This window comes from Cornus florida, unplaced genomic scaffold (genome assembly GCF_030987335.1).
Source record: "Cornus florida cultivar Cherokee Brave unplaced genomic scaffold, ASM3098733v1 CherokeeBrave_3.0.0_Hap2_Chr01, whole genome shotgun sequence".
Lineage (NCBI taxonomy): Eukaryota > Viridiplantae > Streptophyta > Magnoliopsida > Cornales > Cornaceae > Cornus > Cornus florida.
This window is the reverse complement of record NW_026775571.1, coordinates 73829883-73849260: the sequence shown is the minus strand read 5'-3', so window position 1 is coordinate 73849260 and position 19378 is coordinate 73829883. Positions and strand designations below refer to the sequence as shown.

The window sequence follows — 19378 nt, the reverse complement described above, 5'->3', positions numbered from 1 at the left end:
GCATGAGTTGACTCCACGGATTTTTCTTTTTTTTTTTTTTTTTTTCTTTTTATATATATATTTTTTCTAAGGAGATTAGAAAATTTTGCCATCTTGAAGTTTTTCCTGTTAAAAAAAAAAATTCCTACATATTTGTGGTTTGCGAATTTATTAAATAAAAATAAATGGCCTATTTGATTTGTAATTTTAAAAACAATTCTCAAAAATTTTAAAATAAAAAAATATTTTTTTAGAATTACAAAAAACAGTTCTCTAAAAATTATAGACATTTTAGACATTTTTATTTGTGTTTTCATAAAACAAATTAAAAAAAATTGAACTAAATACAATTTTCAAATTTTTATTTTTTTATTTTTTTTCACCAAAACCTTACCCACCTAAATTCCAACTTTTCGAAACCCAATAGTCAAACCACTTTAATGATGGTCCATAAAAATGGTCCCCTAACGAGGCTGTCTTTAATTCCTTTGTTTTCCTATTCTTTCCCCTCTATTTTTCTCACTAAAAAGTAGGTCTAAAACTTTATCAGTGTCAAATTGCCAATATCTGCTAAGCAAAATAATCACACCACATTTGAATTTGGGAATTGAAAAAAAAAAAAAAAAAAGAAAAGAAAAGAAAGAGAAGCAAATGAGTTATTATGTATTCATTTTCTATTTTTAATGTATTTATTATTTCCTTTTTTTAGCAAGTATTTCTTTTATGTTATAATTTTTAAAATCACAGAGTTAATCCACTTCTTTTATTCATAAAGGTACTTGAAAATTTGGAATAAGAAAAACTACATTCATATCACAAATCAAAAAATAGATTTTTTTTACTAACGAGTCTATATCTTTTACTACGATTGGACATTCTGAATTCGATTCTTATTATTATTATTTTTTTATTTATTTGAATTCGATTCTTACAAAATTTCTAAAAAATAAATGAATATTAATGATATGTGAGTTGTAAATAATTGCACAAATCAAGGAAATAATAATAACATAAAATAATATGATAACTTAATATTTTATTGGTCATTTTCGTCCACCTCACTCCTTATAGTTGAGAGTCCAACGCTGGAAAGAAGAATGCTGCGATCCTTCTTTTGGTTATCTCCCCTTGTAAACCTAATAAAATTAACACACACACTATACCATGCACACAGAAAATATTTGTACGCTTATAATTGTTGCTGTCATCTGACTACCCAACAGCTGAAACAAAAGCTACAAATAATATAGTTTATGTCATTCACTCTCCAATTTCAACGGATTGAGAATGCACACACAACCCTAGAGAATCTGGGAACTCCTCATAGCCATTGATTTTCACTAGAGGGTGTCAGATTAAACTCTCCTCTCCTTTTCGTTGCCACTTTCATTCAAAGTATAATCATCACTTTTATTTGTGTATACCCTTTTACATAAATCTTTAGTGGGTCTTCAGTTTTTATGACTCTGATACGATTTGTGGAAGATTGAGGACTTGGACAATAATGGGTGTTCTGTGATTGGGTTTCTTATTGTTTGGTGTTATTCTTTGATTTGGGTATTAATTGGTTTTGTTCAAATTTTAGAGAGAGACTGAAATTATGATGAATTTTAAGGAATTGTGGACCAAGAGGACGTTTGTCAGTCTTGGTTTGGGGCAGTTACTTTCTCTTCTAATCACCTCAACAGGCTTTTCATCTTCTGAACTCGCCAGAAAAGGTCTTTCTCTTTAATCATGTGTTTTTTTTTTTTTTTCTCCTATTACATGTTATTATGTGACTTATTCAATCTGCAATTGAGAACCACTGCATTAGAAATTGGGTTTGTTTATTTTTAAATTCAGCTTGCTTAAAAAAAAAACACACAACAACTAACAAACAATGCATTAACATTTTAACCTAGCTATGCATTAATTATTATTGAGAATGAACTGGTTATTCTCATCATACTATTACAAATTTAAAAGCTCCCCCTTTTCCCCCATATTTGAATGACATTCAATTGTTGGTTTTTCTTTTTTGGAATTCTTCTATTATTATTATTATTTTTAACTTGGTAATTATTATTGAGAATGAACTGAAAATTCTCATTATACTAAAAAAAATTAAAATTTCCTCCCATCTTGCAATGACATTCAATTGTTGGCTTTTCATTTTTGGGTTGCTTTTATTATGACGGAGTATGGTAAATTATTAACATATGTTTCTGATATCTAAGACTCTCAATCCAAATTTCCTTAATTTTTCTGCCATTTGGGTGTTTGGCAATCTATTTTAATTTGATCCTATATATATTTTTGTGTGCTGTAGGAATTAATGCACCAACTTCACAGTCTTTTCTAAATCATGTGCAATTGGCGTTAGTAAATGGAGGCATCATGATATACCGAAGGAAAGATCTTAAGGTTAGTTCTCTGTACTCTCATGTGTAGCCTTTTTGTGATTAAATTGATGTTATTGTTGGTCCATTAAGCAATGCTGTCATTCTAGTTGCCGAGTTGTGCTACTTGAAAGTTTCATGGAGCAAAAGAATGACCAAGTCATATACTCTCATGATGACTGTAGGCAAGGATAGTTTTTGAGGTTGATTAATTGATAAACATATAAGAGAATTAGAGACACTAGATAGAGTAGCAAACCAGCTCCAACATGGCAGTGTGTGAAAGTGGGCTGATGCTTTATACTCATGTTGGGATTCGTGAGAGCATCACAAGCCTCTGAGTCCAACAAATCTGGAAACATCATTGGTAAAAATTTCCTGTTTTGGTCCAATCCGAGTGTTGTGTGCTTGTGTTTATGAGAGAGAGAGGTATCTCTTCCATCCAACCTTTTTACATCTTTCCTAGCATTAGCATGAGCATGCGCTAGATGGAATGGGCTACCTTTTACTCTTAAGAGGAAAATGCTTCCCACTATATATTAAAACAAAATTAAAATTATGGATGTGTCTAGTGAGATGACATATCAATGGAATATCTGGAGTTGGGGAGTTTGAAGCCTTTTCAAGAATCTCCTTGAAATATATTTCAAGTACCAAAAGTATGTCTGATTTTATACTTGTCCCTACTTTATAAGCTTCCCCATTGTCTACTAATTGTACTCATATTGTCTCATCTCCATTTGACAATGAATCATCCATATGTGAAACTTTGATGTGGGGCAAGTGTGTTAAAACACTTCGCCATGAGATCTGATGCAAAAATTAATCTGAGACTGCTTTAAATATGAAGTGTATGGTCAAATTAATCAATTTATATGTAGGTATAACCATAAACGTTGATCAAATTATGGAGTTTGAGGGTTTCATAATGGTTTAAGGAGACAAAATTTTTGGGGATGTTATAGAATTGTGAACTGTATCTGTGAACCATAAATAGGGGCTTGGTTGGAGTTCTAAGGTGCTTGGGTTGAAGGAGCAAAACGGGGAAGGAGTTGGGCTTGTTAGTGGGATTTTCAAGGGTTGAATAGAAATTAAGATATTGTCTGCCTTTTTTGACGTCTTAAAAAGTGCAGAAAAGTTAAAACCAAGAGGTAGAAGAAGCTATGTGTCCCATCTTGATTTCCTCAAGCATCACAGATTTTACACTATCCCAAGAGCTTTTAAGTGCTGCATTGGATTGAAAGACTTACATAGCAGTCTGCTTTATCTACTACTTATTCTAGCAGGATTCCCTCAAGCATCACAGATTCAACCTATCCCAAGAGCTTTTAAGTGCTACACTGGATTGAGAGAATTACATAGCATTCTACACTGTAATTTTGATTACTAAGTCAATGAATGAATAAAAATATCCTTGAGGTTTCTTTGTGAGTGATTCACAAATTCTGAGGGTGTGAGGCCTTCTCTAGGTGTGATGCCTTCTCTAGGTGTGATACCTAGGCCCTGTTTTTTCCTAGTTGGTACTCATACACACGTCTCTTTTGAGACTTCAACCTTTGACCTCCCTTTGGGAAGTAAGAGTTTGATACCGCTAGGCCACAGGCCCGTTGGTATATCTAGGCCCTGTTGGAGTGATTCCAATAGTTTTTTCTTGTTTTCAATTCTTTTTCTCTACCAATCTGTTTATTTGAATTTCCAGCCACTTGTCCTTTTATTTTCTACATTTCTACTATCGAACCTCCAAATTTCAGCCCTAGTTCTTTGGACTTTCAGCCTCTGAACTCTTTAGTTCTTAACTATTTAAGGCTTCTCCCTTGTCTTGCATCAGAGTCTTAGATTATCTCAGAGTTGTCATTTATGTAATGCAATGAGAATTCAAATTTATTAGTCTAAATAACCAATTTGGTATACTTCCAGTCCTATAGATGATAGATCTTCGACTACCTTTGAGTCCATATCTGGTTATTTTCAATTACCTTAGATTCTTACATGCTGTTTTCTATTGTGATTTTTGGTTTACTGTAACTTCTTAAATTCCAGCATGACATTGTAATCCCTGCGCTTTCTGCTCTGTACAAGTCTTTCATCATTGAGAAGGCTACTATTCTCACTGGATCATTCCCCTTCTGAAAGAACGCTGTGGACTTTTTCTTTAAGTTTCTTACATGTAAAAGTTATTGTAACCTCCGGATGCCACATCATATGTGCCACCTAATGCTGTTAAGTGTACCTTTGGAAACAAATTTCTGCTGGTTCCACTACAAGTTTCTCTGAACTAAATAAATATGGTGGGAATAAATTGCAAGAGTGCAACTTCAGAAAAGGCCCTGATTGCAAGTAAGCATTGTGTAGTTTTCCTGTTCAACTTGCAATTTATTATTCTATCCCTCTTTTGAGGATATTCAAACCTTAAAACTTTATAAATTACTAGCTTGAATGCAATCTAGAACTAGAAAGTTTATATATGAGTTCAATGGAAAAAAGTAAACTTTCTTGTAGTTGCTTGCATATCTGATTATGTTTATATTTTTCAAACAAGATGGTAACATCTTATAATGATTTATATACTTCTCTATATCTATATTAAGGCCAAAGAGTGCTCCTTGTTCTATTTATATGGACTTGGGCATGTCATATTTACTTGGGAAAGATTTTAACCCAGGATAATTTGAGGACGAGATTTCAGGTGGTGGTCAATCGTTGTTACATGTGCCTTTGTGATGAGGAGACAGTGGATCACCTTCTTTTACATTGCGCCATGGCCAGGGAATGTTGGGATTTGATGCTTGGTTTGTTTGGGATTCACTGGGTTATGCCTAGATCCTCTAGAGGGTTGATTGAGGCTTGAAGAGGTTGTACAATGGAGGCTCTTATTCAGGATGCTTGGAGGGCTATGCCTCTATGTGTGTGGTGGTGTATTTGGCTCGAGAGGAATAGGAGATATTTCGAAGGAAAGGAGATGCCTATTTCTATGCTTAAATTCTCTATTTTTTTCACTCTTTTTTGTTGGGATTCAGGGAGAAATTATAGATCTTTAGAGGAGACTGTTGATTTTTTGGCTTCTTTGAAGGTTTAGAGGCTCTTTTTGGCCTTGTGTATTTCAATTGGGATTCACTCCCCTTTTGAGTGCTTTTTTATACAATTAATTTTACTTATAAAAAAAAAAAAAAAAGTTTACTTGGTGCGGGAGTGTGTATAGGTTTTGGATCTCTTTAAACCCCAAATCTCACTGTTGTCTACTTGTCTTATGATATAGGGACTTGTTTTGAATTGTGTCTAAATTTTAGGTCATTGGCTTGTAAGGGTGGGAGTATGCAGCACTACCCAAAAAGTTGGGCATGGGTACCTAGGCATATCTTGCACATTTAGATACAAATCTGCTATAAATATATATATATTATTGTTTAACGTATAATTAATTCCAATTAATTAATGGAAGTGGTGAAGAAGGTTTTCCATCTCTCTCTCTCTCTCTCTCTCTCTCTCTCTCTATTTATATGTGTGTGTATGTGTGAGAAGTAGGAAACTCTTCCTTTTTATCAAATTTGAGTTTGTTTCTTCTTCTACTATCACATATAGAGGTTTGATATGTCTGATTTTAGTTTGTGCATCGAACATAAATCCCATGCCTATACCTGTGTAAGTTTCTGTCGACATGGGTACCTTATGTAACATTAAAGAGTTCACGTAATGTATGTATATATCTCTATGCATGTAGATAAATATGCATATATGTCTATGTATGTACATAATGCATGTATATAAATAGATGCAATTTTACAGGGTTCATTGCTTGGTGCAAGCGGAAAATCTCAAAACTTAACAACGTAAGGATTCGGATTTGAGTATCAGTTTATTGACAAATGTCATGTCCATCTTTAATCTCCCCCTTTAGAAGAGGGACCTACATGGTGATGCAGTTTTTTTAATAAGTAAACATGACTTTTTCACTTATATATATATAGATAGAAGTATATATAGATAGAAGAATATGAAACAAAATTTGTTTGTGGTTCAGTGGTAAATCATTTAATTGTAAAACAAGCTTGTCCCAAGTTGCCTTTCAAAAAAAAAAAAAAAAAAGCTTGTCCCAAGTTAAACCCTCTTTAGGTTCAAATAGTGCAATTGTTCTCAGGCCCTATAATCAGGTCATTATTGGACTGAAATTGCATGCGGCATTTTTCTGGCTGGGACAGAGCCTGGCGGACTTGGGCCAGCTTGGTTGGGCTATCGGGCCACGGGCTTTTCTTTGATCCCTATGGAAAGCACACAGGTTATGTGATCCAATGCCCATGGGGAAGTTATCAATTTGAACACCATTTTTGATGATTCAATGAATATATTATTGTTGGATGAACTCAATTATTACAATGCTGGTTCAAACTGATGTTATTTACTTACAAAAAGAGACGCTACTTATAACTTAAAAATGGGTAATGAGTAACACTCTTAGACCAAAAAGTAATAATTCATTGAGGATTATCAATTTGAAAAATTGATTCACTGAATCAACTACGAACAAATGATGAATATGTATACGGAAAATTTTCCATTTCCCTTAGGAAAACCAAAGTTTACTCCCCTATCATTCCGAATTTTTTTTGTTCCAAGAAGTACCATTTGAAAATTTTGAGGTTGCAGTCAAGAAACAATTCTTTTTCTATTTGAGAAGGTTAAGTATTCTAGAAATTGATCTTATCCTTGTTTGATGTGCAGTGGTGATGGCATATCAATACACATGTGACATCCCGAACAAGTGTCATGCTACTGGATTGCTGGTCAATCCCATCTGTCATAGTTCTTACCTGGCTTTTCTTGAAGACAAAATACAGATACAGAAAATTTACAGGCGTAGCACTCTGTGTAGCTGGTCTTGTCGTGGTGGTTTTTTCAGATGTCCATGCAAAAGACCGATCAAGTAAGAAAATGCTCTTTTACCTGGTTGATTCTAACTATATCCTGCTCCTTATATGCTCAAGGTAGATGATTTACTTGTAATATACTTTTTTCTTTTTGGATGGTCAAGAAACTTCCATTATCTGATCTTGTGGTTCCTGGACTTCAAAATTGTAGCTTATCTGATTCCAATGACCCTAAAATTAGTTATTTTTTGTGTGGTTTACTTGATACGTTTATCTGGTTGTATCTTTGGTGAAGATTCCTATACAGATAATGTCGCAAACAATATGTGCTAGTTTCTGTACTTCAACAGATTGATATTATAGGATTCATATGGCTATTGACTTAATGTTCACATAACTATGTGAATTTTTTTATTCAAGTTCATCTCTTTTTGCTGGTCGTTTGATATCTTTGTTTTCCCCATTGATGCTTGTTATTCTTTTAATGTTTGTTTGTTATTTCTTTTATTCATTAAGGGTACTATTATATTTTTTTTCTTCCCACTATATAAATAGGTGAGAGGTATGGGAAAACTCTAATTCACTCTCATCCTTCATAAAATTCTCTTCTCTCTTTTCTTCCTCTTCCTCTCTATTTCTACAAACACAAGATTCAACTTCAACTTGGTATCGAAGCAGGCAAAGTCTTGACTTCAAACTTCATCGTCACTCGAATCCTACTCTTGTTATAGATTCTTTTGTTAAAGTTCCAGTGATGGAGTGGAAATTTATCTTTTAGTAGACTCTTGACACAAGCTATTCGTGTTAAGTAACCCCGTCTAGATTCTCCCATGACAGATTGTAGTCCGTATTGCTAGAGGTGGAGAGAAATTGAGTGTCAAATAAGTCACAAGAGTGAAGAGTCCTAGTAGGCCAGATTCTGACTTGAATAGAGCACTAATTGGCTACAATTGTACATGAATATAGCACAGCAGGCACACAAATCTAGCACTCTAATTTTTATGAGTTGCTCATCTTCACATCTGCATAACTAGGATGTAGGTCTGAGACAATTATTCGATATAATGTTGGAAAAAGTAATGTTTTATTCAATTTGATATGTAGCTTGCAGTAGAACTTTTGATTCCAAAAGATATCATTGTTTGTGTATCTACGTACTAAAATAATTTTCCTTGATGTTACATAATATTATTTTGGCTTTAGGTGGGAGCAATCCTTTTAAAGGTGATTTGCTTGTGATTGCTGGGTCTACGCTTATGCTGTCAGTAATGTCAGTGAGGTAATTTAATATCATCATTTATCATTAGTATGCATGCATATCTGGTTTGAAGACATTTCATGGGTTAATTTATGTAGGAAAGGTATATTTGCTGTTTATGCTATTAGGACATAGGAGTTAGGATGGCACATTTGCGATCAAAGTTCTGCCATTTGTTTATTTTACAGTGTCTAATTAGTTAAGTTAGTTGTATTTCCTAGTCCAAGGGCAACTTATTCAATATGCATTGAAAGTGTTTTTGAAAAATAGAATAAAATCAGAATCCAAAACTAATTAGGATATCGAGGGATCCATCGAAGGATACTGGCCTTTTGTCGATCAATTGATAATTGACTCGATTGATCGAGCAGTTCAAATTCTGAGTTTCCTTTTCAAATTCAACCACTCTAAAACCCTATTTTCTATAAAAAGTCACGCATTGTTTTAAAAAAGTGGAGAATATAGCTAGCACAAGTTCCATGGCACACTTTTGCATCAAAGTTTTTCATCCATATGGCTTGTGCTCTTTAGTAATCTTTTGATTACCAGGCTTTTGTGTCTTTGCGTCCATCATCATACATCTAGCGTGGTAAGTGGATCACTGAGTTATTGAAGATTTAGTTGCTTCTCTCAAAGGATTTCAACAAAAAAGCCTACACACATAGTTGGACGATACTAGCAAGGAGATAGATAATTCATGGAAAAGCAGAGTTTGTGACAGGCAAAGTCTGTCAACAGATCAGCAACTGAAGGATCTGGGATTGGTCTTGCATAAGTTTGAGTTGGGAAGGACTAAGGGATTCTTGGTCTTAGAATCTGGTTACTTAGTTTATAATATCTTTTCTACATAGTGGATGCTTTATTTGCCTGGCTGGGTCCCGTGGTTTTTCCTGTTTGGGTTTTCTATATAAAATCTGGTGTTCTGAGTGTGATTGGTTTATTTCACTGATTTATTCTTATCACTTGCATAACTAACAATGTAATTGATTGATATTGCTTCAGCCTGTGGCTGCGGTGGGTACTCTCATTCTTCCTTCTATGTAAAGGACTCCCCCCTGCCCCCGTTCAGGATACGAATGAGGGCAGGACTTATTTGCTTAAGATGTGCTCATAATTCACAAATTGGCAGTGTTTTATTTTACTAAGTGTTAAGACCTATGCACCCCGCTCTAGGTCTAGATCACGGACTTTGTGCAACTATAATCAGAGACTTGGGTTAAGGTCTAATAATTTTTCTCATATACATATCAATGGACAGCTTCCTATGATTATTATAATATTTTTACTTTATTTTTATTTCGGTTACTCAGTGCTGGTCCCTCTTACACAGCATGCTAGCAGGGTAAAGACTAGATAGAGACCTATGTTTATCGCCATAGACCGTTGTAAATGTTTTTTTCTTCCCTCCTTGTATAATATATGGTTGATTTGAAGTTACAAACCCCTTAAAATGGCCTCAAAATGCTTCTGTTACTCTCTCTTTTTTAGTAAATGTTCCTGTTGCTTGCTTTTCGGGACTATTTTCCTTTTCCTTTCCTTTTCTCTATATTTTTTTCTTGCTGTGATCGTTTCTCTTGATTATTTCATTTTTGCTTCCTTCTCTTCTGTCATATCTTTCTCCCACTTAGTGATCTTTTTTCTTAGCTTTAATAAAAGATGTTTGTGCAGTTGTATCATGTTATCCACTTGTAATTCATGCGTGCTTAATAAAAAACCCGTCCAGTAAGCAAATGAAATACCGATTGATAGAATTAATTTCGAATGCTAGGAAAGTCGATATATTTTTGGTATTCTTCTGGTTGCTTCTGCTTGGTAGCATTTTCTATCTGAAGTTTTGAAGACCTTATTCCTTTATGAATTGCCTATATTTTTATAATTACTGTTTATTCGTGTATTCATATTTTTTATATAATTTCGTAAACTTCACCCTAGATCTTTTGTTCTAGATTTTGTGTATTAAATTTCTTTCTTTCAGTTATGAGAATGGAATTTTATTTTCTGCTAGAAATCCTGGCTAACTCATTAGAACTAAGGACATTTTAGTAAATTAGTTTGCAAAACTTGTGGTGGTTCACTTTCATAGAAAATGAAAGGGGAATACAGATCATTTCTTTGCTGAAATCCTTTCGCTTCCTCACTGGTAGCCATCTGATGCCTTTTTTTGCAGTCCCAACCATCATGTTATCAATTTTTTTCTGGTTCTATCTGCCCCACTTTTTAGCATATCGCCCCTCCCATAGACATAACTTATGTAAGCCCCTTTTCTTCACTCACTTATAGCAGACCTGTGAAATGAGAATTTATACAGATGGGGTTGTTGAACAATCAACTGTGGTTTTATCCAACCTACCAGTCACTGAAATTAGATTAAGAATCATAGCTAATATGGAAAAAATTAGTCAATGCACAAGTCAGGGATTAGAGCTGTGCAACTGGATTTATGTAAGCAATGTGTACGGGGTGGGGTAATGTAGAAGTCGTGTAATGGAGGAAAAGAAAAAGGCGACAACAACAAAGAGAGAGAGAGATACATGTTTCTAGAAAGATCTAGGAAGACTTCTTTTATAGAGAGTTAACTGATACTAGAAATATGTAAGAAAAATCATATTGAAGAAGATGATGGATGATGCCGCAAATGAGTGGCGGTTGCCTAATAGAAAAGACGCCAGATAATCGGGTGAAGGAGCCAAAGTCTTTTTTTGCTGAATATATATATATATATATATATAACGGAAATATATATATATATATTTCCGTTTCTCATTTTTATTTTTCTATTTTTTTCCTTCTTTTTGCGAATTCATATATTGTTCCAATTGTACTGAGTTAATAGCAGTTCTATTGAAACAGAAATGGGTCCAATGCTGTCCACATGAAGTAGGTTTAAATTCCCCTTTATTTACTTTTTTATTTTTGGTAACAGTGGTGTATTTAGATTTTTGCGCCTTACCCTAATACTCGGTTATGTGCAGGAGTTTCTTGTGAAAAGTGCTGATAGGGTACAGCTCATGGTAATGTTGGGCCTTTTTGGTGCCATTGTCAGTGCTTGCCAAATGTATCCTTGATTTCACAGCTAAACAACAAACTAATTTTTCTTGCAGTATATTGAACTTCTGTGATTATATTCAATTTGGGTTGATCTGTTGCCTTTAAATTGATTTAATGGAAATATTCAGGGCTTGCTTGGACGTTCCTTGAACTTGAATGACCTTATTCACAATTTATATAGCCTTTCATTGTAGAAGTACATCATTTTGAATGGAGACATTTAAAGAAATTAGAGTTCCATTGTGTTTCTTTCAATGTGGTGAGTTTTTGGTTTCTTTGAAATGACTTGAGTTCAAGATTTTAAACAAATTTTTTGATATGGTACCATCTTCACTAATGCCTCCATTCTAGATGATAAATCTCAATATTAAAATGACTTCCAAGAAGTGAATGGGGCTATTCAAATTCAAGAAGCATCCATACAGGCCCAATTTTTTTTGATATGGTACCATCTTCTTTATTTATTTATTTATTTATTTTTTATGTTGTTGAGAAACAAACAATATTTTTGATATGCTCTCTTTTTGATAATTAATCTTTTTCCTATGCCTTTTTGTGGTCAATCTGTTTCGTTAACAATGACTGTAGAAGCATACTGAAGCACAATGAGCTCAAATCCATCCACTGGTCAGCCAGGGCTGTAAGTCTCTTGTTATTCTCTCTCCCTCTCTCTCACACACACATGCACACAAAAGTCAACACATAAATCCAGACTAGTGAAAAGATGCAATTGGTAAACGATATATGGCATTGTCATAATCTTGGTGACTAATACATGGCATTTTCAAAATCTACTTCCGCAATTTTAATGGAAAATTTTTTGAGCACATTCTTTAAAATAGCATGGTAACTACTTAAGTTTACAAAAAAAAAATAAAAATAAAAAATGGATTCGTATTGCACGTTAAGAAAATTGGGAAAAAAAGAAACAAGAGTGAGGCGTTTTTCTTTCTGTTAGGAAACTTGTAATCTTTAAGACACTGAGCCTTAACACTTTGACAGTATGACTTTGAATTCTAAATAAAAATGTTTATAAATATATTAAGACCATAATAAAGAGCCAAGTGGTTAACGTGAAAGTTTGTGGCCAATTGTGTTACACCATTGAAGTTGAGGTGTAAAGGTAAGTTCTACAGTTTATTTTGCACTTCAGCTAAAATGTCTTGAGGGGTTATTGGTTGGTGCAATGGTAAAAACTGGAATTAACGTGATAACAGGTTCAAGCCTCAGTGCAGCCACTTTGCGCAATATAATAACAAAGATTAGGCTTGTCTCTAATTTTCTACTTCCATATCCCATATAGGTGGGACATATACTGGATAGTATACGTGGAATTGTTATAAAAGAATAAAAAGGTAAAATACAAAATAAATAGTAATATATGAACTTCTCTTACTGGGGCATATTAGCAAATTTAAGCTAAGTATATAGTAAAATTTAATATATCAAGGTTGTACATAAAAATAGAAAAATAATAATCCAATCACGAAATTTTGGAAATAGCAATATAAACATTATAACTTGCTTGTATGTATATATTTTTTTGATAAGTAAAATTGTATTAGAAAGCGTTCAAAAGGGGAACGCATCCCAAGAGCTAAACAAGAACCAAGAGCAAAAAAAAGAAAGCCTAAGGATCCAAAGACCCCAAAAAGTCCAAAAACTCCTCAACGGAAGAACAATCTCTCCCCATGCCCCAACTAAAAAAAGAACAAATAATAGAATACTTAAGTGCCCCAATGGGTAACTCCTCCCCAACAAAGGATCTTCTATTGTGTTCTTTCCATAGACACCACCAAATGCAGAGGAAGTCACCATCCAGAATTCGCGAACTCGAGCCCCCCCCCCCCTTTGTCCCCTCTAAATATTGATAAGACCCCGTGAGGTCCGAGGTATATAGTTAACTTGCTCGTATGTATATAAAGATGTATGTTCCAAATTAAGTGACAAAAGAGAAATGGTTGGTCACGTATCACATAGAGAGATGGTTAATCATTAAAAAGAACCAAAAAAGTTAAAAATTTAGACACAAGAGATGCATGCCTCGTGAGTTGAGGTGAACAAAGTGCAACTTTGACTATGTCCTGGCTCATAAGGGGTAAGCCTAATGAGATTCCCACCCAAGTTTTAAAGGCTTAAGGTGTTTTACTTATGTTGCCTTGTTTTGATGGGAGCCTTGAAGTGCCCCACAAGGGATTTATGATGTTAAGCCAAACTAAGGCATATGATGTTTCTTTTGTTTTTATACCATTTGAAACTTCTTTGCAAAAATTTAATGTGAATTTGATTCAAACTTTCATTATAGAAATCATAGTTGCACTTTCTGTTTGGTTCCTATGAGAAGGATCTTTCGGAATTTTAAATAGACCGTGATGGAGATGCGTACATAAGGAAGTATATATAGGACTCTTCAGAATCAAAAGAGTGATGAAAAATTCACAGTAAACAGTCTAGGAAATGTGACCTTTAGTGGTTTAAGTACTTCCTGCTTGTTGGATGGTGGATTTACGTATTGGCAACTGACAAGTGGGAGAGGAGGGTGGGGGGAGCTATTGAAGTTATATATAAATTAATTCCATTTTGTTAATGACCAATGGTTCCAGACAATTTTAAACTTCGCCAATGGGATATTAGTTAGAATAAAAATGTACTCTCTGCGAATTCATGCTAACATCTTTGTTATCCTGTAGGTCTTTTTCTACTGACGTAACTGTCTTTTTCTACTGACATAACTATCTTTTCCACGCAGATCAGTGGGTCCACAATGCTAAACTTGTCGTTGTTGACTGTAGATATGTGGGTTGTTTTGATTCGCATCTCATGAGAAGGTTTATAAGAACGTTAAGCTTTACCTGCATTTTTATTCAATATTTGAGTCAACTCTAAACTCAAGGGTGCTGAATTTCTCCCCAGGTTGATTGGATGTACTTTATAGCCTTTGCTGCTGTTGCTATTGGACTCGTTATTTATTCAGGGTAAGAAATTTTTTATACTTCACTATTGTTGTTGTTATTGTTATTGTTATTGTTATTATTCTTTTGGGGGGGACTTGAAATAAACTATGTTTTAGAGAGCCACTCAAGCTCTGGCAAATTATTCAGCTTGTTCGAACTTGTTAAAATCTTTACAAGCCAAGCTCAAGGTTGGCTTTTGAATGAAAATGCTTAAGGACTTGGCCTCTTCCCGATCAGGCTAAGAACATAAGAGGATTTCTTGCATCTTGTAGGTGGTACCATTTTAAGATTTTTGCAAACCATGAAAAAACTTGAGTATGGACAAACATGCTTGAACGAAGCTTTGATTGGTTGAGCTTGGTCTATAGGCAATATCAGATTTACATTCCACTATTTCCAAACACTCTTGAATAGTCCAATACTTGGCTCGATTCATTCATACCCTTGACAAGATATCACTTTGACAATCCCAGATTAGCTTATTTTGCCTAACGGGTACAAAGTTCATATTGCTCACTTTGACAATCCCAGTTCAGCACGATAACAAAAAGATAAAAAAGACTACTATTATCTTCTCCATTATTGGGTGATCAAGTCATATTTTCTGGTTATGTTATCAAAATTTAAAACCTTATTGCTGACAACAGACTTAATATTTGGCAACCTATGCTTCTTGTCTTACTTCAGGGGTGATAAAGAAGGGGATCGAAATCGTAGTGAGGTCACCAATGAAAAAGAAGAGCAAAGCAAGCATTTTGATGAGGAAGCTGCTTTGGGAAATCCAAATGAAAAAATTACAGCTGGGAGCTCAAAAACTGGAGAAACTAGCGCGTGGAACGTCGCTTCCACCAAACAAAATGAGACTGAAAATAATAATGTTGGAAGAGGTGCATAGGGGAAGAAACTTTGAAACCGGATAAATTTTGTATGCATAGGAAAGGAACGTTGCATGGGATCAAGCACTCCATTGTGAAGGAAGTGGCTGATGTTGGTTCAGTCAGCATTAGCATGTCACAAGCATATTTGAATAATAAACAGTTTTGAAAAAGAAGGCAGTTTTAGATCTGCCATAAAGTGGCTGATGATTGCTTTTGTTTTGTTTCTATTTATTTGTTGATGGAAACTGTGAGACAGGTATGGAACTTTGGTTAATAATCAATTCAGTGTAAAAGAAAAACACATAGACGTTAGGGTTCTAATGTCTAAAATAAATCCGGAGTCACAATCATTTGGGAATTTTTAACTGCCTTCTCCAAATTACATAAATAATATCTTCTCAAGAAATTAGCAGCAGAGTAGTAATAACCAGTGGATTTGGGAATCTAATAGAATCGGTGAAAGGTACGTAATTGACTAAAAAATAATTTTTTTTTTTTTAATTTGAAAAACTCGTAAATGATATTTTTAAACTAACAATTACATTTTTTCAAACTTGCAACATTTTACCAAACATTCTTCCGACTACTATTAAAATAATTACTTTATAACAAAACAAGTGTCTTGTTTTGATAAAAAAAAAAATGCAAACAAAACAGAACCTAAAAACCAAAATATAAGCTCATTTGCATTTGCATTAATAATATATATATGTAATGTTTATATATGTAAGGAAAAATATAACTCTGTAACGTGTATATATATATATGTAAGGAAATATGGAGCTGAAGGGGCAAAAGCCCAAACAGAACAAGGCACGGGCCTATACAAATCCTAAGAGCCCAAGCCCATGTTGTTGAAATTCTGTTGAGAAGAGTAACGGTAACAAAAATTCAAACAAGCCTCTTTTGAGGTTCTTCAGAACGGAGAGTTTCAGAACAGAGAGTTCCATCTGTGATCACTCACAATCTCTTTAGCGAATGGGTAAATATCACCAAACTCAAATCCGATTAAACCAACAACAAAACTTATAAAACAAAAAGTTATCTATGTAATTATTGATTCTGTTGAGGAGAGTAACGGTAACAAAAATTGTGTTGAACTCTCTGTTGAGAACAGAGACTTCCATCTCATTACATAACTTAAACTTGATACAACAAAAAGTATTTTGTAGAAACAACATCTGTGATCACACACAATCCCATTACATAATAAGCATTTGACTGTGTGGAAACAATTACATTGAATTATATACATAAATCATTAGAACCCTAAATTTGCAGATAAGAATTGAAATTGACCGGAATCGACAGCCGATTGTTGCCCTTTTTAAGGTCGGTGGCGAACAACCCCTTCTGTATCACCACAACTATACCAGAACCACCCATGTGTTGGATACGATTCCTCATGCGTGAAGGCAGTGGTGGTGGGTTCAGACCAATTTCTGCGTTCTTGGCATTTTTCTTGGAGTTATTCTTGGTTTGATGATGATCAGAGCCTGCAAGAGTTTCCATGTTGGGCAGGTTCAGGAAGTGATTAATGGCCGGCTTCTTGAGAGATGGGGATCGTTTCTTCATCGGCCATGGCGGCGGTCGGAGCGAAGAAGAAAGGGGAGAAATACAGCTATTGTTATGAGAGAGAGAGAGAGAGAGTAGGGAATGTTTGGAAGGCTAATTACGAGTTGTCTTAATTGGGATTATCAAGTATTGTCTAATAATACAAAGTAACCTGGACACAGAATTGACAACACTAATACTACTGTAGATAGAGCAAAAGCAACAGCACGAGATATTATTCATAGAAAATAATGGCAACATATTAAGCCTTTAAAGGGGGCTCAACTTTCATAACTTGCAAAACAACTGAATCTCCAGATTACCATTTACAATTAGAAGCAACAAACTAATATAAAGCACAATTTACAAGTGATAGACAAATGACTACGACATAACCAGTAACTATACAAAGGTCATGTTAATTAATATAGCCAAAAGTTTTCTTGGAGTTGATCGATGTTGCCGACTGAAAGTGATGGCTCATCATCATTCATAAGAAATTCAGATAAAGCATTGAGTTGCTCCTGCATTTCTGGATCAGTGTCCTCCAAAAACGAGTCTTCTGCTGCTATTGTATATGCATGATTATTGGAGGTTGCAGTTGCATCTAAGTTGTCAAAAAATGAGTCTATCTGCTGCATATCACAAGAGTTGATTGTGATGTTGGACAGATCAAAGACTGTTGCAGTCTCATCATCATCATGTGTTGGCAATGGCTGAATATCAAAGGGTGTATTGTTGGGTAGTTTCTGTGGAAGCAACTGATCAGGATGACTGTCCATTATTGTTACTGTGGACACAGATTGATCAATGTTTTGTGGAGTTGTAGAGACCTCACCATGATCATATCTCATCTTCTTACGACATCTAGGGTTTTCTTCTTTGGATACTTCATGAGCATGATGCTTTGGTGCTCTCTTGAGATGTTTAGAATCATCTCTTTTGATTTTGCAAACTACATAATCATGGGTGCCTTCTTCTAACCCATTCAAACTCACACCGCCCAATGAATACTCGTGCATAGTCCAATGACCTTTTGGCATGATCAAGAACTCATCTTTCTTCACATCTACTTCAAAACTCAACATCTTGTTGAATCCAATAAGCTCTTTCTCTTTATTATAAATGTTCTTGATACCGGTTTGGCCATCCCATGTCCCACATCCGGCTCTCCGAACAATTCTCTTCTTTTCGCGGTCAATTTTCTTCAATTGGGTAAAGACGTAGATAACAAATTCATTGGATTTCAATGAATGCCATGGATCTTCAGCAGTAAATATATTCCAAGGAGAATCGCCATAAACATCGCGCTCCAAAATTACACCCTCGTAAGGCAACGATTCTTGCTTCAGTTTTCTTCTGAGAAAGTGTGTGAGGAGTTCTTCTTCTGTGGGGATAAACCGAAATCCTAGAGGCACAAACATATTTGTGCTAGATAAAAGAGGCGGTGATAAGGATTAAGAAAAAGGAGGCCGAAACCCTGGAGGCTGAGGCGCTGCGCTGATAAAAGAGGCCGGAAAAGAGACGCGGCGATGATGAAAAGAGGGCTGAGACGCGGCGATGATTGGTGAATAAAAATGGAAACAGAAGAAGTGGGACAGACTTAGCGAAGAAGAAGACGAAGAGGAGGAGCGTGATTGAGGCGGTACGTTTTTGGAAAGTGGGTTGGGAAGAAGGAAATATATAGATGGAGGCGGCGGCTAGTAACTTGGAAGGAAAGTAAAACAGATATTGTAATCATTGAAAAAAATCTAAAAAGAGAGAGAGAGAGAGAGAGAGAGAGAGAGATCAAATATTTGATTACAATTACGAGTTGTGTTAAGAGAGAGAGAGAGAGAGAGGGAATGTTTGGAAGGGTAATTACGAGTTGGGTAATTACGAGTTGGGTTGATGTCTGCAGATTTGGGTAATTAAATTGGCGTTATTAAGTAATGTGTAATACAAAGTAAGTTATGTAACCTGGAATAGACTTATTATACATATATCATCTATATATGGATAATCTTCTTGTTTTCTTCAATTTCAGTGATAAGTACTCAACTGCCCAAGGAAATTAGCACACTTTTATTGAACTCAAGCAAGAGCTTTGAATCTAATTCAACTAACAATTAATTGGTGGTCATCAAATTTAATATTAGTGTGTGAATTAATCCCATAAAAACTGGTTATTAAGTAATATTATTGTGAATTAATAATCCCATAAAATTTGGTAAACTTCCAATAAAAGAGCCATTACAACTTCTTGAAACTCCTCTTCCCACAACATAGATACAATGATTGTACTTAGAATTTGCAATGAAACATGTCCTTTTACACATTTAACTACTGAATCATACCAAATAATTAAACTCTGTTGAAAAAAGTAGTTGCTTTTTCTGCAGCAAATTAGACCAGTTGACAATGCATTATGGTAAAGATTCATACACTCTATACAGCAAATTATCTGGTATAATCAAACATTCTCTGG

At 34.7% G+C, this 19378-nt stretch overlaps 1 pseudogene; it reads left to right on the top strand.

Annotated features, from left to right (window-relative positions):
• Positions 1–1490: 1490 nt before the first annotated feature.
• LOC132301785 (uncharacterized) lies at positions 1491–18647 on the top strand (annotated as a pseudogene).
• The last annotated feature ends 731 nt before the right edge of the window (positions 18648–19378 follow it).